The sequence below is a fragment of the Alosa pseudoharengus genome, unplaced genomic scaffold (assembly GCF_046254945.1).
Source record: "Alosa pseudoharengus isolate Yale_2024_CS ecotype anadromous, Long Island Sound unplaced genomic scaffold, YU_APseudo_1.1 YU_APseudo_1.1_scf_3, whole genome shotgun sequence".
NCBI classification, from domain to species: Eukaryota; Metazoa; Chordata; class Actinopteri; order Clupeiformes; family Clupeidae; genus Alosa; species Alosa pseudoharengus.
Genome location: NW_027468718.1, coordinates 10,764,955 through 10,787,783, shown reverse-complemented (window position 1 = coordinate 10,787,783; position 22,829 = coordinate 10,764,955). Strand labels below are relative to the sequence as shown.

Sequence of the window (22,829 nt, the reverse complement as noted above, 5' to 3'; positions counted from 1 at the left end):
GTTATACCGTAGTGTTAACCAAAGATTCTAGAGTGCTACGCTCATTTTTAAAAGATGCATTTAATCCAAAGTCATGTCTAGTGAGACAGCTCTCTATGTAGGGAGGGAGGCAGTAGGCAGCTGTCTCCCGTTTCGAACACACCCTATGTCTTCTAAGAATCCTAATCATCAAATGATCCATTGAAAACTAGCACACAGAGTATATTTAACACCACTTAAGAGATTTCATATGCGTCTAATTACCTCACCTAATTGTACTTTGTGTTCTGATGGAAAGACAGGAACTTTTTTACATTTTTTTGGGGAATGCTCATCTTTGGTACCTTTTTGGCAACAGCTAACTGGAGACATTTCAACTCTGATTGGGACTGATATTGTTATAACTCCAAGTCTATTTTTTCTAAATGATTATTCCAACCTCTCATTGACACTTTTCCAGAGCAGTCTACTGCTGGCTGCTTTTACTGCAGCCAAAAAAATGTTAGTCAGCCGATGGAACCCCCCACATGTTATGTGTAGACGTCTATGGGCTCTAAGTTTACTTGATATTATATCTATGGAACTTTCAACAGCCCGTATACATGGGGCCAGATCACAAACTCTAATGAGGTGGAATCATGCTTTTGAGGAAGTCAAAACCTTTATTGCTGATGGTCATGTCTAAGGTGCTGTGTGTACTGTTGTTTTGAAATCCCTCTTCTTTAAAATAATTTAACTTTTTTTTTTTTATGGAAAATATGTTATTTTCTTAGCCTAGAAATCTAGACGCTAGACGAATTACATTTGCTGCCAGGGCTAGTCTAGCAACTCTCCGTTGGCTTGTGAGCTCCAGATCCCCAGACTTCGCCGGGCCAATGAAATCGTGTATAGAGTCGGTAGGTGGGCTTAACATAATGATTGATGGCAGAGTTGCAACGGTTTGGCTTGAATTCCCTGCTACTTGAAAACAAATAAGATGGATGTTGCTGTTGGCGAACAGTGTGACACGAGTTAAGCTTTTATTAAGTTGGTAAACGTTTGAACTAGCCAACTAGCTCCGCTGGTGGGAAACGCATGGGACTCATAGCGCTGCTGCTGTCCTATTGCGTGCAGAGGGAATTTGAAAGACAACTGATTATCCCGCCCCTCAGACTGAGCACTGCGAACGGTGAGTGTCCAGACCCTACATGTAAATGTGGGTCTGGCTCCCAGGCTATTATTTTCTGTCTTTATAATTGTATACCAATGTACTTTAAATGTTTCATGACATGTAAGATTGCAGATGCTCACCACTGGGTGGGGGTGGAGGGTGGGGGGAGGGCGGTTGGGAAGTGTTATACCTCTGTATTTGTTATTGATTGTGAATATGTGCATCATAATAAAATAAAAAAACAATTGATCAAAAAAATAAATTGAGAAGATGGAAAGGAAGTTTTGAGGGACAGAAACCTTTCGAGAGCAAAAATAACAGAGAGAAACAAGAGTCAACCATGTCAGAGAGAACAGACTGTTCCTCTGAAGCTATAACTTTGTGCTTCTCCTTCTGTAACGTGAGTGGATGGAGGGGAGCTGGGAGCCAATAGTCTTTTGGGCAGATTTCACTACTCTTTGTAGTACTTTGCAATCAGCAGCATTGCGATTACCCCACCATAAAGAGATGCGGTTCGTGAATATGCTCTCAATGGTAATGGTAAGGGACCGTTCGTTATTTATAAACGGGGTCACCGGAGGAAAATAGGGGAGGGTCATGTCTTTTTATTCTTTGTTGAGGGGAGGGTCACCTAACTTTTTTTTGTCTAGGAGGGAGGGTCACCCATCTTTTGTATTAATGAAAACAGCAAAAAATCAAAGTGGCTTGTTTGATTGTTGATTTCTGTCGCCATATAACGTTCTCTTTCGTTCCATAGCTCTGTCAACATTGAACAATGAAAATAAAGGAGATTTCCCGGGTTTCTCACGCAAAATACGGAAAATGTCAACATTCGTCCCCATTAACGTTGGAAGGGTTGGAGCAACAAAGTAGCCTACTTTATTCACGCCTAACAGCCTATATCCATTTGGTCAACTTTATCCAGCCCTAAAAAAGCTAAATTTAACATTGGTTTACTTGTAATTTACCGTGTAGCCTAACTTTAAACAGTGTGCATGCTTAACACAAAGCATACTTGTGCTTCATTCATCCACACATCCAGCTCCTAACGTTTTGACAAGCATTTCTACCAATTGACCTTGTTCCTGCCCATCTCTAGCTTTGCTGTCTCCATCCTTTCTGTTTTTGTTGTTTGCAAAAAAAAAAATAGTATTTATTGGTAACCAGCAACAAGTGCAATTTGTTAATCGCTGTCATTCTCTCTCCTGCCAACAAAAATGTGTTAGGCCTACGTTCCAAGTAGCAGTGCGTAATTCTGCTTCATAAAGTTGAACAAATACATTTGGTCATATAAATAGCCAGTTTATGGTCTACAGTGTAGTTGGTAAGTTATGGTAGGCCAACTTGGAGTGAATATACAGGGGGAATTCTTTGTCTAGCTGAGTAGCCTGGCAGGTGCGCACGTAGGCATAGCCTACGGCCGAACACCGCAAGCGCTAATGAATCTTCGTTCACGTCGTTAACTTAAATAGGCCTAGGTTAACATCACTCTGAGTTCGCATTCAAGCAAGCAAAACGATGATTTGAATACATCTGTTTCACTGGAAGGGCAAGGGGTAACAACAGGACAACACAGAGACAGGCCAGAATGCAGGACTAATGTTACGAGTATTACAGTAATATGGGATATTCTACGGGAAAATATTAAAACGGCAAGACAGCAGGGAAACGTTAAAATGATAAACCCGGAAAAAGTTGGCATGTTAGGTATTTTTCGGTCCCTGTGATTATTTGTGAAATTGTGCAAACGGCCTTTTCAAGTCATTTGAGAAGGAAGGAGTGTAGCAAGCTCCCAAATTGACGCTCGTCTGAGAAATTGAGTTTTGGATAATGTTCAGCTTTGGCAGCTTTACAATGACTGAGGAAGCCTAGAGACGAGTCCATAGCAACAAGTTCATGTGTTGAATTTGTTATTTCCCAGTGTGCTTTGTTGAATGGTCTCAATGCTTTATTGTTTTATTTCATGTGAATACTTACTAGAGGAGTAACTTTTCAAGTAGGCTAATGCAGTTGCAGGAAGTGTGCATTTAGTTTCCATGCTTATTGTGTTTCCACAACAATGTTAGGGAGTAAATCTACTGAAATGGCCACCATCTTGGTGAAGTGTGATGTGTAAGATCAGAAAGCAGAGGTTGATTTTAGGACGGTAGCATATGTTGATGTGATATCATAGCGCGTAAGAGCGTTGGCGGAAGACATTGACAATTGGCCGGGGAGGGTCATGTCATTTTTGAAAATGCTGCTGGAGGGTCGTTGAAAATTATATTGCAGGCAGGGGAGGGTCATGCAACTTTTGATCGAAGCACTCAAAATCCCTCCGGTGATCCCGTTTATAAATAACGAACGGTCCCTAAGTATGTAATGGTAGTTTTAGGCTGATGTAAAAAAACATATATTTACGTTTAATTAGTTTAGTCCAAATATGTACAACCACAAATCTTGAACTCTATAACGAGATATCTCATAGAGGTTTCTAACTCTACACAGTAAATAATAATTTGAGAAATACGGCCTCTTCGCTAAATAGCACACAAAATACTGTATACTTCGGTCGCCTCACCGGCAGATTGCATTCGCAATCTGCGGCTTGTCCATGACGCTGATAACGCTACGTTCGCAAATGTACGTACATCTGGCCCCCAGTGAACTGCAGCACTCTTGGTGGAGATTCTTTAGTCTTTAGCATTCTGGATTCAAACCTAACAGATCATCTGAAGACACTATAATGCAAATCTTAATGACAAAGGATTATGGGTGGGAACTCCATATGTATGAGCACTCTTCACACGTCTGATGGTTCTCAGGTGGCCATGGCCACACATGGCTAAACTGAGATACAAAGGAGAGTAGGAGGGGGTGGGGGAGGGTGGAGGTGTGAATTTTAAAGATTAGCAGGGGTTGGTTATCTGCCAAGCAGTGTTTTAATGGCTTTAGAATCATCTACAAAGACAAAAGATGAGTTGAATTTTTCAAAAGAAAAGCATACTCAACTATAAATTTATGTTCAACCAGTAACATCACACAATCAGCTAACATTATATTACTTTGTTTAGAAAGCAATTCATTATAGTTGTCTAAACCACCCTGCAAATGTCCTTTAATTTTAGATCTTGGAATGAAAACTATCACACACCAACACATTTATATTTGATCTGCTGGATTCTGAGTTCTGAGACTACACCTTATTCTATCCAGCATGGATTTTCTGGTGTTTCTACATGAGCAAATTTCCAAGACTTTCCCACAAAATGGATCCACTGCTGTGCCTTGAGATGAGACCTGTGCATGACGGCTTTGTTATACAGTGAGAACTGTGTGATATGTTTTTTTTTTTTTTTTCAGAACGGACTATCTAGTGTATCTTAGCACAGTTCATGCACACACACACACACACACACACACACACACACACATGCCATTAAACACCTCACAAAGAAATAAGTAAACAGAGTAATTGCTATTCCAGGCTGACATTGATGTGAAGAAAAATCACATCAAATTGTCATTCAGTTCTCCAGAAGATGCTGATGTCTATGCAATTGAGCCAGTTGTGTGAAAGTCTTTTCACATCAAGAAAACGTTTTTTTGTTCCAAGTATGGGTCCTCTGGTGTTTCTTGAGAGAATGCAGATGGGTAAAGCCCTTTCCACACTGTGAACATGGGTATAGCCTTTCTCCAGTGTGTGTGACCTGATGTTTTGTGAGTCCTGAGCCCGTCCAGAAATGCTTTCCACATGTAGTACACAGATATGGTTTTTCTCCAGAATGGATCCTCTGATGTACTTTGAGGCCACACTTGTGACTAAAGGCCTTTCCACACTGAGAACACTGATATGGCTTCTCTCCAGTATGCGTGATCTGATGTGAAGAAAGGTTTTGGGCTGTTGTGAATCTCTTTTCACATGTAGTACACTGATGTGTTTTTTCTCCAGTATGGATCTTCTGATGTACTTTGAGGCTACACTTCTGACTAAAGGCCTTTCCACACTGAGAACACTGATATGGCTTCTCTCCAGTATGTGTGACCTGATGTACAGTGAGCACTGAACCCGTCCTGAAACTCTTTCCACACTGAGAACACTGATGTGGTTTCTCTCCAGTATGTGTGAGCTGATGTACAGTGAGCGCTGAACCCTTCCTGAAACTCTTTCCACACTGAGAACACTGATGTGGTTTCTCTCCAGTATGGATCGTTTGATGTGCCTTGAGATTAGCCTTTGCTAAAAAAGCCTTTCCACACAGAGAACACTGATGTGGCTTTTCTCCAGAATGTATGATCTGATGGGCAGTGAGCTCTGAGCGTGTTCTGAAACTTTTCTGGCATATAGTACACTGATTTGCAAGAGTAGGAAGACCAGCGGATATTTTCAAACACTGGGGTGCGTGTTGTTCCTCCCTGGTGTCCAACTCCTGGTGTAATTTCTGATTGGAAGTCTCCTGGCAACAGACTCGGTTTCCTTTTTCCTCCCTGTGCACTATTTTATTTGCGTAGATCATTTGCATGTCTCCTGCAATATTAGAAAAAAATAAATCAGGTGTTCTCAATAATATATTCACATTGAAATGTAATCTGAAGTTTAATCAGAATACAAACTGTTCAGAAACATACCTCTTGGAAAAGAACATATGTGGTCGTATTCTGTTAAATCAGATTTGTGTTCCTTTTTAATATCCGCAGGTGGTGACAGGATCGTTTCAGCCTTACAGTCATGATCCAGTCCAGGCTCTTCTTTCTGCGTTGTAAACAAAAACTGCTGTAAAAAATCATCAAATTCCTCTTGTTCATTCTCCTTCTTCACTGCCTTGATCCTGGCAGATGATCCATTAAGTCCTGACATTTCAGCCTTCAGTTTCTTTAGAGATAAATCACATCAAATAGCCCTTAATAAAAGGATAAAAGTGCACCTGTGCAAAAGTATTACAATATATGTGTACTGTTGTTGATTTACAGAAATAAAGTATATTTCCTGGATCCCAGAGTCTCTCTTAAAATGTGACTTCAGTATTGAGACCCCAGTCTGTTGTGTTCTCAATATATCCCCTTTGCCTGCCCCATTAGCTTTGGAATCAAACCTAACCAATCAGCTGCAAGGGCTATTGTAATGCAAATCAAAATGACAAAGGATTGTGGGAGGGAGTTCCATATGTATGAGCACTCTTCACACATCTGATAGTCCTCAGGTGGACATGGCCATACCTCAAACTATTCAAACACTACAAAGGAAAGTGGGGGTGGGGTGGATGTGTGAACTTTAAAGCTTATGGGTCAGATCTGCATGAAAGCCTTTAGATCCGTCAGTGAACTTTGGGATTCTTGCCCTGATACAGATAAGTAAATCATTCAGTTGAGTCAACTGAATTTTACAAGTTTGCCAGATGAAACCAGAGGAATAACAATAGTGGATGGAAAGCTTCTGGCTTAATGTTGGTGGGGAGATTCCTGAAAAAAAAACATTGAATCACTTACGGCTTCTACACACAGCTGCGTTCCGTCAACGCATGCATGCCAGTGGGTGTTCCCGACGGTAGCTATGCAAATGACTTGAAGTAAAACCGTAATGTGATTGGTTGGTGCCGTCCGTAGATTGGCTTGATTGGCCGGTGCCGTCTGTCGGTGCAGCAACAGCTGAACTTCTCAACGCGAGCAACGTGAGAAACGCGACGCAACGGACCGAATTCAGTTCAGCAACGGATGACGTAAGCCCATGTAAAGTGAATGGGATGCGTGGGATTTTAAATTATCGCACCTGTTAAACTCTCGCGGGGATGAAAAAGTCTGAAATGCAGATGTTTTCCTGAACACACTTTTGTCCTCTGCTTTTGAATGGATACTGTGATCTCCGGTTAGTGATGGCGGCACACTTTGACTTTTGCTACCCCAGAGCTAACTTGCAATGCAACTTGCCATAGGTAGTTAGCTTCAATTAACACCCGGATCTCCTTATATGGGCAAAGGTGGCAGCTTTGGTTCTTTTTTGTAGGTGAACTTCAGAGGTCTATTGTTCAAGAAGGTGGTACTAATCATTTTAATTAATCAGAGGTGTGTTTTGGGCGTGACATGCAATAAACCAATCAGACCCTTGTCTGCCATTCCCTTCAAAAGCCAGGCGCTTGATCAATGGCGAATTGCTTATGTCGAAACTAAATGTAAAAAAGTCCTGAACTTGATGAGGATGATTACTGGACACAACTGGGGAGCAGATAAGCAATCTTCAATGAATATTTATATAGCATTAATAAGGTCAATTATAGATTATGAAAGTCTAGTATATAGCACAGCATGTAAAACTAAGTTAACTAAGTTGGACAGAATTCAGTTTAGAGCATTAAAGGACAGGTTCGGTATTTTACACTTAAAGCCCTGTTTTCAGATAGTTTATGATTAAATAGAACGTTTAAGATTGAAATTTGGACACATGCTGCTGTCCTGAGAATTTTCGGTTTCTGTGGTAGCGCCCCCCCCCCCTCCTCCAGAACGCTGCATAGGTGCACTGGAACAATCCTTTCTAAAACGCATTAAACTTTAGTTTACAAAGACGTGAAACTCACCGAGTGGTCTATGGAAGAATATTAGACTCAAAAGTTTTGTACGTGTGTACGTGTGTCACGTTTTGAAACTGTAGAAATTATTTGTAACTGTAAAAATGATCCGTACAAGTAATTGTCAATATCACAAATATGCCCTACAGTTACAAATCTATTCTATGGGTACGGATTGGTTTTACAGCTACAAATCATCCTACAGTTATATATTTTACAATTACAAATATATTCTACAATTACACATCAATATTCTACGCACAAAAAGCTGCTCTACAGTTACAAATCTTTTCTACAGGTGTACAGACTTTTGCACCACCTTAGGGATGAGAAGTGTCTCATATGTATTGTGTGTGTGTGTAACAGGATATGCAACTGTAAAAATGATTTGTGATTTAACAAAAAAATAACACGAACAATTTTAAGTATTACTCCTATGTTGTCCACTTACAAATATATTCCACAGGTATAAAATATTCCACAGTTGCTGTCTTTCAATTACGAAACTATTCTGCCATTACAAATCTCTGCTGCTCGCACAAGTATTTTCTACAAGTATACAATTTTTTACATTTTGAGACTGTTCTGGCGCTTCCTGTTGAATAGCCAATGGCGATCCTCAGGTTTGGCTAGCCAACCATGAATCTCAGTTCACTAACCAATCACAGAGCAGGCGCAGCGCCGTCATCATGGCTAGTTGTGTGGGTGCAACCAAACTTGGAGTCTACGCTTGGAGCACGCAGCAGAGAATGTCTAATAAAGGAACGGGCTCCGATGCTAGTTTCCTATATTCCTTGAGGTACATTGATAGTTAATACAGCCAGTGTACCTGATACACGGGGCAAGTCGTTAGCAAAATGTTTCCCCTCTCTATCGGCAGTTATCTTTCTGGCTGTTCCTAGGTAGTTAAGTTATCAATTTATTTACATTTCAAATGGGCGACTTTAGCTATGTCGTTTTACATTTCTGATGGTTTGTTAACTTTGATAATTTGCCAACTGTACCTGTGCAGATAAGCTACTACAAATACAATCATGCTTTTCCAGAATGCACTCTTTCTACATAATGTTTCAGTGTGCATGTAAATATGCATCGTTGTTTTTGTCTATTCATGTAGCCTAAGCCAGTGTTTCTCAAAGTGTGGTTCGCGAGCAGGCATGCTAAAATATAATAGGCCTATAGATGATTTGTTTGCGATGTTGAACAACTTTTATGTAAATTCAAACAGTTCTGTAACACTGCCTATGTAAGCTACGCCAGTTTAAATCATGAATCCTCTGATAATAAGCAATGAGTAGGCCTACTATTTTTTTGTTTAGCTAGATGGTCTGTGAGGTTTTTTTATTTATTGGTTAAGTGGTCCTTGTTCTGAAAAAGTTTGAGAAACACTGATGTAATATCTCTTATCAAGGGCCTTCAAGATCACTCCACTGGATCACTGGACCATTCTCTACATCAGCATGGAGAACATGTAGTCTACCACTGAATAGAAAATGCATCTCCTTCCCTCCTAGATTTGTTCTTTAAAATGTGTTTCTTAGGTCTATTGTATTCTAGTCTTTGAACACCATTGCAGACTTCTCCCCTGTCCTGTCTGATAAATTTAAAATTGCATTTTTAAATATTATTCCCTAATGCTGGGATATGTGAACTTTTATTAATAATTTTATTCATTAGGCTTACATTTTTATCCAAAGCAACTTAGACATCAATTCTTACCAGAGCCAGTTTCTCAGAGCAAGTTGGGGATACACGTAGGTGCCTTGTGGCAGCTGAGAAACAAAATCACAACTTTTCTGGCTACTGCATATGGTGCACACATTGTAGTTAAATATACAACTAGGAAAAATAGCAATCGTCATACAGTTTCTCATTGCATAGTTTATTCATTTAACAACTTGAACTCTGGTCACCGTCTGAAACACTGAAATTGTTGACTATACTGCATTGAACTTGCAGAAAACAACACTAGATCAAGCCAAAACCATAATTGCTTTATTTCAGCGCTGCATTCATAGCTTCTTTGAAGGTGTCATACATTCTTGTCCCTAGGGGGAGTTTCAAAGTACAGTCGGCATTGCCCCTGCCAACAGACCATCCCGTCCAGAAGACCACCAGGTCTTTCAATGTCTCTAAAGAACCTGTAAGAATTAAAAGACAATATCAGAAAATACTTTTAGTAGTAGTTCGTTTGTTATACAATGCTAGCCTTGTTATCGCTTCAAAATTGTAACCGGAGGGTTGCCGGTTTGAGTCTCGACCAGTTGGCACGGCTGAAGTGCCCTTGAGCAGGCACCTAACCCCTCACTGTTCCCCGAGCGCCGCTGTTGTTGCAGGCAGCTCACTGTGCCGGGATTAGTGTGTGCTTCACCTCACTGTGTGCTGAGTGTGTTTCACGGATTGGGATAAATGCAGAGACCAAATTTCCCTCAAGGGATCAAAAGAGTATATATACTTATACTATATACTTATAATACCACAAAAAATAATATTTGTGATTACTGAACAAAGTTATAACATTTCATACATCTGTGATTCCTGGGAGCTAACAAATGTGGAGGGCACTGTAAGCTATATTACTGAATACAGTGTATGGCAAATGTAGTCATCACAATCACAAAAGATACTTTTGAAAAAATACTTTCACATATTTTTCAGTCTGCGAGTGGTTCAAATCCAAATCACTCTGATCAGCCAGGTTTCAAAATCTGGGGGGGGGGGGGGAATCTTAGGAAATATTTGTAATACCACTTACAACGTATTGTCTGACACGGCATGAGTCTTCTATTTCATCTTCGTCAACCTCCGCCTCATCTGGTCAAGATAGATAGATAGATACTTTACTGATCCTCCAGGGGAAATTCAAGAAACCACTCAAACCACTCTTTTCAAAATCATCTGCAACAAAAACAGTGCGCCCTGTTTGGAATACTATTGTGCACTGTACCATAGTCATGATGTACTTTATTCTGTCAGTTGTTTTCCTCCATTTACAAATTTACCTTTGCAAAAAGAATGTGAGAGGATGTGTCATGCTTGCCATGTTTAAATTGCCATGCTTTAACATTAATACCTTAGGATCCATCAGAGATGAGGCACCTCGTGGGAACAGAACTCTAGCCAGTTCTGGCCGTTCTGTTATCATTGGGAGCACCCCAGTATCCTGTAGCCCTCTTTTAAGGCCTGCTTTTCCCGTCTGCCTATGACCTGTTAAATGGATCATAACAACAATATTTTAACCTTATGAAGAACACATTGGAACACCTACCCTCCTTGTTATACACCATTTGGAAGGTTGGACACTTGGGAATCCATACATCATAACCTTTTTCATGTCATCTGTATAGTGCTTTTGATTTTACTCATTTTGAGTAGGCCTAAACTGTTCGCCAAAGGCCATCATCTCTGGCCCCAGGTTGATAAAAACAAAAGCAGGCTCTGATTTAGCCTAGTCTACTGTATGACTTCAACGAGGTGATCTTCAGTTTCGTTCTGCTTACAGTATCTCACTGCCACTGCAACGCCTTAGAATGCACTCTGCTGCCCTGTTTACAAATGCTACAGTGGACTTATCGCCACAAGGTGGCAGTTTAAGTTGTAATACATTTCACACAGCTGCATGAATCACAGAAAGCGCGAAATAAGTGGCCACTTCTGAATGGGACCCACTGTATGTGGTAACAGTCAATAATTTTTTTTCAAATGTGCTTCATAAACATACAATCCTGCACTGTGAAAACAAAAAACATCTGAATTATACTTCTCCCTTCACCCAAATACAATAATGAAGGTGAAAGGAAGTTATTAAGCCTTAAAGCCTGTGGTGCAGGTTAAACAACACTTTCAATTGATGGGTACATTAAGCACTCAAGATATGTATATAAAGTTAGATATGTCTCCAAAATGGTGTTAAAGTCCAGTTTTTGTAATTTTTTGTTAGTAACGGTTATTTTTTACGCAATTCGGCGATGACGTCATATGAGGTAGACGTGGTGGAAGCTATCTTTTACAGTCTATGGGTGGAAGCAGAGATAAGAAGGAATCCGACCTGCGGTCATATCCCTGTCCCACCCAATCTCTCTCCCACTTACTTACTGTCTCACTATTCACTGTCCTATACAAACAAAGGCAAAAAGCCCCAAAAATACACTATAAATATAAAAAAGATCTTTGGTGGAAGTAGCCTCAGCCTTATAGCAGCTACTAGAACTAGCACTGGCGTCTAGCTGGGATGAGGAAGAGGTGGCAAGACCCACAGTTAACATTTATGATGGCCCACAGCCATATAATTTTGAACCGGTTAGACGTGAGAGGGCGAATGGGGAAATACCGAGAGCTGATGGCCATCAAAGAGAAATAAATGCATGGTCAGAGGAGAATCACTGGAGAGTTGGTGAAGTGTCCTGGTGAGTTGCTAGCGCAGCAACGAGCGCTGGAGCTAGTCTATGAATAGCAGTGGGTAGGCCTACAATAACAACTTTTTTTACTGTCGAGTGAAAGTCAACGTTTTCTTTATATCTAGTGACAGTGATTATGTCGTTGGCTCAGATAAGTACCCTAAACTTAGTCAGAAGATCTAGAAATAGAAGGCATATTATGCTAGCTATGTAGCTTGACCCACCTGTGAACCTGTTTATTTCTAAGCTTTCAGGCTACCTCTTTCTCCGGTGAAAATGTTGTTTGCAAACGTAGCCGACGCCGAGTAGGCTGGTCGTGTCTTCAGTGTGATTATAGTGCTAGTTTTCCCCGTGATTGACATTGTCATTGACACCGTCAGGGTACCGCTTACCGGGAGAGAGTAATACGCGTGTCTGTGTCGCTGTGTTTGGCAAATTGACAGGTCCCATGGAAACTGTGGTGGAGAGCTTGTGTTGTAGGGAGGTGAGCGCGTTTTGGTCGCTGAGGAGCTCACCCCGCGGCCAGCAAATAACGTGCCTAACACAGCGTCCTGGATTTGAGGCATGCTGCCTGAATCCGTTTGTGCTACACATAGCATACTCACACTCCAGGCAAGATCATGGTCCCCTTCAAGCCAGCACGCACGAGTATGTTCATGGTTTATGTTTACTTTACCAATCTTTTTACACTGAGTTCTTTGAACCAACAGTTATAGGAGAGAGGAGATGTGTTGCATACACAATAAACATGCATAAGACACAGGCTTAAAATGACGTCTCCAACCTGCACCAAGGAGCACCCATAAGCAACAGGAGCAAGGGAAAACTCCCTTACCAAGAAAGAAACCTTGGGCAGATCCACGGCTCAAGGGGCTAACCCAACTGCCAGGGGTCTTGGTGTGTGTGTTGGGGGGATGACCGGGGAGATGGGATAGTGTACTGTGTATGTGGGGAGAGGGCAGTGTGCAATATGTGTGTTGGAGAAGCTTCCTCATGAGACAATGTGCTGTGTATTGGGGGGGGGGGGGGCAGTGTGCTGTAAGTATGTTGAGGATGTGTGTTGGACAAGCTTCCTGATGAAATAATGTGCTGTGTATGTAGGGGAGAGGGGGGAGCAGTGTACTGCAAGTATGGTGAAGGGACTTACTATTGCAAGCAGAGTACTGTATGTATGATGTATGTGAGTGATGACAGTGAAGATGTGTGTGTGGGCAGGAGGGGAGTGGAGCAGTGACTGTGTGTGTGTAGTGTGTGTGTGGGTAGGTGGGGGCAGTGTGCTGTAAGTATGTAGAGGATGTGTGTTGGAGAAGATCCTGAAGACAATGTGCTGTGTATGTAGGGAGGGGGGGGGGGGCAGTGTGCAGCAAGTATGTAGAGGAGGCTTACTGTAGCAAGCAGTGTGCTGTATGTATGTGAGGTGATGACAGTGATGATGTAAGTGTGTGTGTTTTTTGTGTGTGTGTTGGGGATGGGGGTGGGGTGGGGGGGTACACATACAAGGAACACTGATGAAGGGCTAGACGCGAAACGTTTGCACCTTGTTTCTTTGGCCTGCAATAGTGTGGTCTTACCTGAGGGTCAGCTGATGGTTCTCTTTCTCACACACAAAAGCACATCAAGCAGACACACAGTGAGCCCAGACAACACCGCACACAGAGGTTGACAAGTCACAGGTAAAATGATTGGTAAATTATTTTGAATTACATACAAGAAATTTCATGCAAATAACAACAAAAAAGAAAATCCAAGCACACAGACAGAGGAGCAGACATGCAGCACCCCTTGAATGGGGTACAGCGACAATTATTACCACTTACATGACCAATACAGTATAACACTCAAATATGATGACATCACAAACCAACAGACTAAAGCCAGCCTGGTACACCTGTGTCCCAGCATCAGAAGTGGAGGTGGGCAAGGGCTGATCCCACTGTCCATGGTCTCCTGCTGTGAGGCGTCTGTCAACATATATAAAAAAACAAATATAAAAAAGGTCAGCGAAGAGGGTACACAAGAGAAAAAAGATTACAGTACAGTGGACCCTGATATGCGCTACTCGATGTATTAAGAAATACATGAAAGACATTCAGAACATATTTGATGATGTTGAAGGTTACTGTTAAATGTTTACATCAATACTAGTGGTAATAAATGTCTAGAGTGCATGTGGTGCATAAACTCTATGAGGTAGTGCATTTACTGTATTGGGAGGTAGTTAAACTCTGAAGTGAGAAGTGGATAAACTCTGTTTCTGAAATGTCAGAGGTGGGTAAACTGTGTTTACTTGCGTTAGCCTCCACTACAGCCCTGGTGACACGGTCATGGCCAAATATATGTGAAAGAGAACCGTAGCAGTCTAACACAAAACGCAAACACACTGTTTAGTTGTGAAAGCTGCTTGATGATCACCACCACTGATCCCAACGCTAGCCATGATGCTTTCATGACGATATGGACCTTTACTTCAGGGCAATTTTGTTTTGTCTCATATTCGTGAATCACGAAATATCCTCTAATGTCAGACTGATCATGATTGTAGTGGAGGCTGTGTCAAAGGGAACACGGTATGCAAAATACACACAGAGCTAGCTAACGCGCAGCTTGTAAACATTAGCATGATGCTTACCGTGGCAATATCTCGCTTGCGGGACAGGGCAGGCAGAGAGGTTTGCATGCACAGAAGCAAAGCGGTAGGAATTAACTTCACCATCCTCTCACTCTTTAAACCAAGTGAGACCATCTTGGCATCCCTTGAGTGGTAATCCTCCTCCTTGAAATGCGCGCTGCATATTCTCGAGAAGGCGGTGACGAGCTAGCTGCTAGCTGAAAAATCTGCCCACCTAACCTTGACAAATTGCACCTAGCTTCGGAAGATCCCTTTGTCCTTGGGGAAGCAATGGACCCTAAGTCCAGTTTTGCTGGAGTTCTTGCACCCGGCACAAACACAGTAGTAAACCATTTTATCTATTTATTTATATATCTACTCTCTCCCTCTCTCCATCAGCTATCTATGTTATGTTATGCTATGCTATCTCACTACTATCTATCTATGCTATCTCTCTCTCACTATCTATCTATCTATCTACCTATCTCTATATATCTATCTATCTAGGCTATCTTTATATTTACTTATATATCTGACACTGTTACTCTCTCACTAGCTGCTTCTCTCACTAATCGTCGTCTCTCTCAATGGTATCAAGGCGGCCTTTCCTATGTCATCCCAAAACGAGTACCTCATGTGACGTCATGGAATGCATTGTGGGAGAAATAGAATCATCGCAAACCTGTTGCTAACCACTAAAATATCACCTACTTTTCCTTATTATATTTCTTTTTTGTGATACTTTACAACATCAAATACATTGGATAATTGTTTAAATGTTTATTACCAACTAGAAAATTGCCAGAAAAGACAAAAAAAAAAACCTGCACCACAGGCTTTAATGGTGCTTCCTAAAGGGGTGGGATGTCCCATCTCCTTTTGATTTTGCACTGCCAATGTGTCTCTTGTGAGAAAAATAGTGAGGATTACTGGTGTAGGTCCATGATTTATTTTATAATTAATTAATGATTATAAGCATGAGGCTCTGCCGTCTCCTCTTTTGTTTTAAATATATATAAATCAACACTTAATACTATTTTCACAGTACAAAACAACTGTATTCTGGTATCTAATAGTTTATGAGGGGAAAAATATGTAAAAACTGTCAGTGAAGTTTATTTTAGCAGGACAGCAGGACTCAATGGCACCTTCTGAAAGTATTCTGAAAACAGGGTATATGCAGGAATCATAGAGTTGAATTTACTACCTTTTACTACCTTTTTTACTACCTCCACAATATTTTTTACTACCAACACGACATCAAGCAGCAGCCTTTTTTTTTTTTTTGGGGGGGGGGGGTATGCAAAGCACGACTTACTACTTGCTATAAGGTATAAATCATATATACTTATGCTATTATTAGGTACACTAATAATTTCTAATTGTGATCATTAAGTATGATGATTGTCAATGACAATGTTTTTTTGTAGTGTCGAGTTCAGTTTCAGTTGTCCTTACCTTAACCCTAGCCCTTGAGTTATCCTAACCAGCCCTTAGCGAGAATGATAACCTTGGCACAAATTACGCTAAAACACCAAACATGTGTGGTGAAAAACAAACACCACCGACTACCCCCCCCCCCAAAAAAAAAAAACCAACAACTCCAGTCTAAGGATAGGCCCAGAAATCTATTTCTATGGATATATAAAGCCATTATTATTGGTATGGTATTGTTGTTGCACATTTGACACTAAAGCAGTCCGTGAAAACATGCACATCAGTGGACTGCTTTACTAATGCAAAATTGAAAACTATGATTTCATTGCATTACTCAGCATGGATGCACGATGCTTGCATGATAAATACTTCCCAAAACAACAGTTAGGTAGGTACAATTTGATACAATATAGATTCTTTAAGCCAATGATTTGATTCTTTTCAATACTTCAAAATGTGTAGCAATGCGATTCGATGCGTTACTGGGGTCTGTTGTCGATAGGAAATTATAGATTTTGGCTAGTTTTCATGGATTCAAATGCCAATATTATAGGCTAAATTATAGGCCAAATACTGAACATTGACTGTGGAATCAAGTAGGTTACAGAGTTTCTTTCCCCCCCTAAACCCTCCTGTCACTATAGATGCTTTCAAATTTAACATGGTTTTAAAACTCATATGTTGCAGTTTTCTGTCACTGCAATAAAACTAGCCTATTTGGAATATTTTGTAGGCCTGCTGTTCCTTTTATGAGAACAATTTAACTGATCAAGTTTTCATAGGCTATTGCATGATTTAAATGTGAATGCCATAAACTTAATTCGCCATTAACTAGATTAGCGTGGTTCTTCACGCAGTTGTCATCTAAATGCAGTGTTTTATAGGCTATTCAAAGAATGTCACGTTCATCGCTCAGTTGTGTAGGTCTGTCTTGAGTGATCGCTGTCTCTTTAAATAACGGGACTTTTAAACTGCATGCTGTTTTTGTTGATGGACAGTGCCGTCTTTGATTCAGTTTTCTACCGTTTTAATAAATGACACGCGCACTTGCGTGGTTAAAAGTAAGGAATTGTTTTCACTCGTTTTCTTGCAATTCCGTAACATTAGATACTAGGTCTAGGTTACGTTAAAAAAATGTTGTCGGTTACTATGTCAGTGACTAGTTCGAACTTTGTTACTGATGGGCTAGGTGGAATTTTATTGCACGGTTCTGGATGATCACAGTCAGATGGCAGCGCTACCGTCAGCTGAACGAAAGCTTACACTAGTCAAGTCCACAGTTGTTAAAACAGCTGAAGTAGCCTAGTGTAAACTGAGAGAGTTGCCTCCTAACGGAGTGAGTGTAGCCTATATTTTCTTAGCTGCTATCAGAGTGATAGGCTAGCCTAGGCCTACATCTACCGCTCCTTTGCTACATTAACAAATATTATCAGATGAGTGACAGAAGCACCGGACAACAAGCAGGCCCATATGATAAACGCTGCTCTGGTAGCCTGCGGTAGGGCCTAGATGACGTGAAAACGCGAGAGTCCCCGAAAAGCATCCCTGCATCCCCGGCCCCTAAAAAACTCTTCGGATCTGCACGATTCATATAAGTCGCCCAAAGCAACTTGAAGGAGACACCGAAAAGCGCGTTGTTTGTATCCCTGTAAAACAACCGAAAAAGGCGAAAATGTTGTTTGTTGGCGTCGCTGATAGGCTGTCAACCACGGAACTCTACACAGTTTCACTCAGGTCCTGTTAGCACGTATATATTTTTTAATTAGGCAAGATGAAGTTAAAACATGTAGACACAAATATTAAGCAAAACATGTAAACTCGTTATATATTGAGGTGGTGATGAAAAATTTACTACCAAGTCAAATTGCATTTATTACCTTTTACTACCTTTCAAGGGCCTTAATTTTGGTAGATTCTATTTACTACCTTTTACTACCTTTTACTACCGCGCGGACACCCTGGAAAACAGGGGTAATGTTTGTACTTATTTTGCACAAAAAACAAACAGACTTTGCTTACCTCTTCTGGAAATGGCGTGCGAGTACTCAGTGAACTAGGCTCAACTCACTGGTACAGAGGAACTCTAAATAGTCCAGGTCCAGAGGCTGCCTTTGAAGAGCCTGTTCCAGTCTGGTTTTCAGCCTCTCTGCCAGTGTAGAGAGTAACTATAAATGTATCATAGATAATGATTTATCACTGACAGGAACCAACAAAAACGTTTGAAAATAAACTGACTTTTTAAGATAGAATAGTAGTGATTTCTCTTTAACTTTTACAAAATATAAAACATACACATCCGAGGATGTTGTTTTAAGTAGGAATACTGCCGTCAACAAGTTCAAAAGGTTTGCTTTTAGAAACTCACATCGGGCGGCGACCTATTTTCATAGACAGTAAAATATATTTTATGACCCACCTGTGCTTCAGAAGGAGGCAGCAACTGGGGATCCATAAGAAACTGCTTACACAGATCAATGGATACTTATTATTAACTTATAACTAACTCCAGAGCAATCTGTTGAGCATCAAACCTACTACGTTTTTTCTGCAGTAAAGAGTTTCTGTTGCCTACTATAAGAGTTCGTCAAGTCCGAAGTAGCACCTCACAATTTGTTACAAACTTGAAACAAAATGTCTTCAAAAGTATGTTGAGTGTTTATTTATTATTTATTTATTTCCATCCACACACTACATTTCCGTTCGCACTTGTATGCTGCTTAAACTGACAATTTAGCTACCATTGCTATTCTACATTGAGATTGAGTGGGATTTGGCTAACTAGCGGTAGCTTGCTATATATAATAGTTATTTGTCTGTTGCCCACATTAGTTGCCATTGATTGATCTCACCTCGTTGCCCCGTATATCAGGTACACTGGCTGTAAGGAATAGTGGACATAGAACATGTCTGTGTGGTGTAGGCTACCAACATACCTCAAGGAATACAGGAAAATAGAAGCATGCTCCAAGCGTAGACTCCAGGTTTGGTTGCACCCAGAGCCATAGAAAAAGAGAGTTGCGACACTCCCATAGACTTCCATAGGAAACAATGGCGGCGCTTTTTCCACGCTACTTCCGCTTTATGCTGAGCTCAACAGTTCCAAACTTTGACATTCACGGCTGTAGCCCCATTGACTTCCATTGCTTTCTGCCTGATATTGTCAGTGGTAAGTAGACGAATGTACGACGTTTTTTTTAATTTGTCATATGCATTTCCTATACCAACTGCACTAGTAGATACTGGTATTGTTCTTTGAGGATGTTGTGCTGCTTGTTTAACTGATATTTATAGCTTAAATGTTGACCGAAATTTTAAAGCCAAAAGTTAGCCTACAAACCTTGATGTGGAGAGAGGCTAGCTTAAAGATAATGTTCCTACGTAAATAATAAATTTCAGACAAAACACATTTGGTTAGCCTATTGTAGTAGGGCAACTTTAGATGATAGGTTGGTTGTCAACAGATTTTTATTATGTTTATAATGCTATATTTTTCAAACCTGACTGCGTTAGCTTACTAGCTTACGTTAGCTAGTCAGCTCATTCACATACATAGTGTTAACGTTAGACATGCTATGAGGGGGAACACGAAAGCTGTTCTCATATTAAATGCTACATTGATAAAATACATTCCATACAGCATGGTAACTCTATATTCAGATGTGCTGGTTATCAATGGGTTTGTGATTAACGCTCTTCAGGTGAAAAATGGAGGAAATTAATGTGATTATTGTCTTTAAACCTGATATAGACTAGCTTGCTAGATGGCGAGTTGTATGGCGTTATGAACTGAACCGTGGGCTGAACATGACATGATATAGGCTAGTGTCCACGACTCGTGAACGAGGGGATTTCAATTATGAATTTCAGGGGAAGCAGTAGGAGCAAAACCTAGACTATTATAAGTTATTGTTGTTGTTACTGGTTCGTGGCTCTTGTGTCCCTTGCCAGCCCAGTCCTGTGCCACTACTGTTCACTGTTCCAAACGGGACAGTGGCACAAGCAGTAGGCGAGTGTGGCACGAGCGTGGTCAAGGGACAGTAGGTATAGCGTCTGTATAGTAGCCTAGGAGTTTTTGCTCCAACTGATGATCGGTTTCAGTTCATTTAGTTTTCAGTAATTGTACATTTCGTGTTGGTGTTCTTGGTGTAACTTTGATTGCTTTATCTGCCAAGTAATTTGTCAAATACATAGCGAAGTTTGCATGGAAGAGACTGACGTGACAAGAGGGCATTGCCTTTCATTAGGTCAGTGATCTTTGTAAGTAAGACAAATGTCTTTTTTTGGATAACTGAAAAGTGTAGTCAGGTTAATAGGGCATAGATCACTCTGAAAGTAATTCCCAACAAAATCATTCTTCATGTTGTTATTGTCATAGTTTTTGTGTGGACTTGTGGCACCCCCAACCAGCCTTGCAAATGGTTAGCTGTGTATGGGTATGTAAAACTCTTGCTGGCCTCTTGCTGGAGATGGCCTCTTGCTTAGGTTTCTGCTACTTACTTAATGTGTTGTCCCAAGTATACACTGAGTGTTACCTGCTTTGTTCTCTCCCTCCATTCTCCACTGTGCCTGTTCTGCTTATCCAGGACCAAGGATGCAGAGGACAAAAAGGGTGTGCGATATATGACTGGAATGGTCAGATAAGATCATTTTTTATGTTTGAGGTCCACACGATGGGGCCCTTACACAAATGGAGTTGTGTTGATCCAGCATCTTCCACACCTCCCATAACACTCCCGACTGCAGCCAAATGTTGCATCCTCCTTACCATGTCCCTCTTATAGGTGTACAGAGTACAGGGCTACCCATCCCTTCCACATTGTGTCTTTTGTGTAGTTCACACACAATTGTTGTTCGGAAACTGGAAACTGAAATCTTTTTATTTTTTGGAAATAGTGTCAGACCTTCTTTTTATGTTGCAGTGTCACCATACCTCCCTCCCAGTCTTTTTTGAATTTGTTCCTGTTCTTGTTTTAAACACACATTGAAAACTTAATAAACATTCTAGGTAACGCTTTAGAATAACATGTGCTTATTAGGTATTAACAGTGCATAATAAGCAGTTAACAATTCATTACTAACAGTTAGTTAACTGTTATCCTTTAAATAACATTAACTAACTGTTAACATGCAGCTTGTAAGTGTTAATAAGCAGCCTTTTAGGTTACTTACAAGCATATTTGTTAACAGTTGTAAGTGTTAACAAGCAGCTTGTTAATGCTTGTTAATGGTGTATAAGACAAAAAGGTGGATAACTAATACGCTTATAAGACCTTTCTTACCTATTTGTAGTAAATTTTGCAGCCCCCCAATCTAAAGCGAGGACCATGTAGCCTAAAGTTCCACAAGCCCAACCTTCTATCTCTCTATCTAGCTTGGTTTAGCTGTGAGATATGCACCTTTAAAATTGTTGCATTGAGCAGGAATCGAACCCCGGTCTCCTGCATCAGAGAGTGCATCGCTACTTATTGAGCTACACTACTTTTCTTGTCCAGCTGATGAAATTGTTTATTTTGATTCTATTCCGAAGTGCTATATCACACTAGCTATGCTTTTTACAAATATGTTTCTGATGGAAAAGTGGTGTTTAATTAATGCAGAAACAGACCATGAATGTTCGCCTCTGTTCAAGGCAAACTGAAACATGTTTCAAATCGATCACGAACGTTCGCCTATGTTTGCAACCAGAGCTTTGAACGCACCCACTTATCGTCTTTAAGCCTCGGTTGCTAGGTAACCAAACTATATACAAAGCTGGCATATCTTTAGACTGCTGACAAACTGACAAACTGTTTTATGCGTTCACTGAACAAAAATAATGGAAATGAAACACCACTTTTCCATCAGAAACATATTTGTAAAAAGCATAGCTAGTATGATATAGAACATCAGAATATTTTCCATCAGCCAATTAGGAACAGTAGTGTAGCTCAACAAGTAGCGATGCACTCTTTGACGCGGGAGACCGGGGTTCGATTCCTGCTCACTGCAATAATTTTGAAGGTGTATTTCTCACAGCTAAACCAAGCTAGATAGAGATACAGTATAGAGAGATAGAAGGTTGGGCTTGTGGAACTTTAGGCTACATGGTCCTCGCTTTAGATTGGGGGGCTGCAAAATGTACTACAAATAGGTAAGAAAGGTCTTATAAGCGTATTAGTTATCCACCTTTTTGTCTTATACACCATTAACAAGCATTAACACGCTGCTTACAAACTGTTAACAAATATGCTTGTAAGTAACTTAAAAGGCTGCTTATTATCACTTACAAGCTGCATGTTAACAGTTAGTTAATGTTATCAAAGGATAACAACAGTTAACTAACTGTTAGTAATGAATTGTTAACTGCTTATTATGCACTGTTAATACCTAATAAGCACATGTTATTCTAAAGCATTACCAAATTCTATTGAAAACCTAACATCAGTCATCCTTTTCATGCTGTAGTCTCACCAGCCGGCTGAAATATAAGTTATAAGTATTTTATTGAAATAGTTGATTGCTTATTGAGTTACAAGTGTGTTATTGAAACAGTGGGTATCTTATCTTGCAGTATGAATAAAAATTTTCACATTTAAGTTGTTATTGATTCTTATTTAGCCTATGTGTTTTTGACATGTTTATGGCTTACTCTTAAAATGTTACCAAGGCTGTGTGGTGCCCACCTTTATGCTATTTCTCTAAAAGAACTGAACAGATTTAATGCATTGATCAAACTTTTA

At 40.4% G+C, this 22,829-nt stretch overlaps 2 long non-coding RNA genes across 2 annotated transcripts; one reads left to right on the top strand and one right to left on the bottom strand.

Annotated features, from left to right (window-relative positions):
* Positions 1-10,543: 10,543 nt before the first annotated feature.
* Positions 10,544-18,570, bottom strand: LOC143100181 (uncharacterized). The gene is made up of 3 exons (XR_012981860.1): positions 18,527-18,570; positions 10,742-10,875; positions 10,544-10,566 (listed from the first exon to the last, which is right to left on the bottom strand). It is a non-coding gene; the product is annotated as an uncharacterized LOC143100181 (long non-coding RNA).
* Positions 18,571-19,124: 554 nt separating this feature from the next.
* On the top strand, positions 19,125-20,954 carry LOC143100180 (uncharacterized). The gene is made up of 3 exons (XR_012981859.1): positions 19,125-19,276; positions 20,486-20,543; positions 20,694-20,954. It is a non-coding gene; the product is annotated as an uncharacterized LOC143100180 (long non-coding RNA).
* Positions 20,955-22,829: the final 1,875 nt, after the last annotated feature.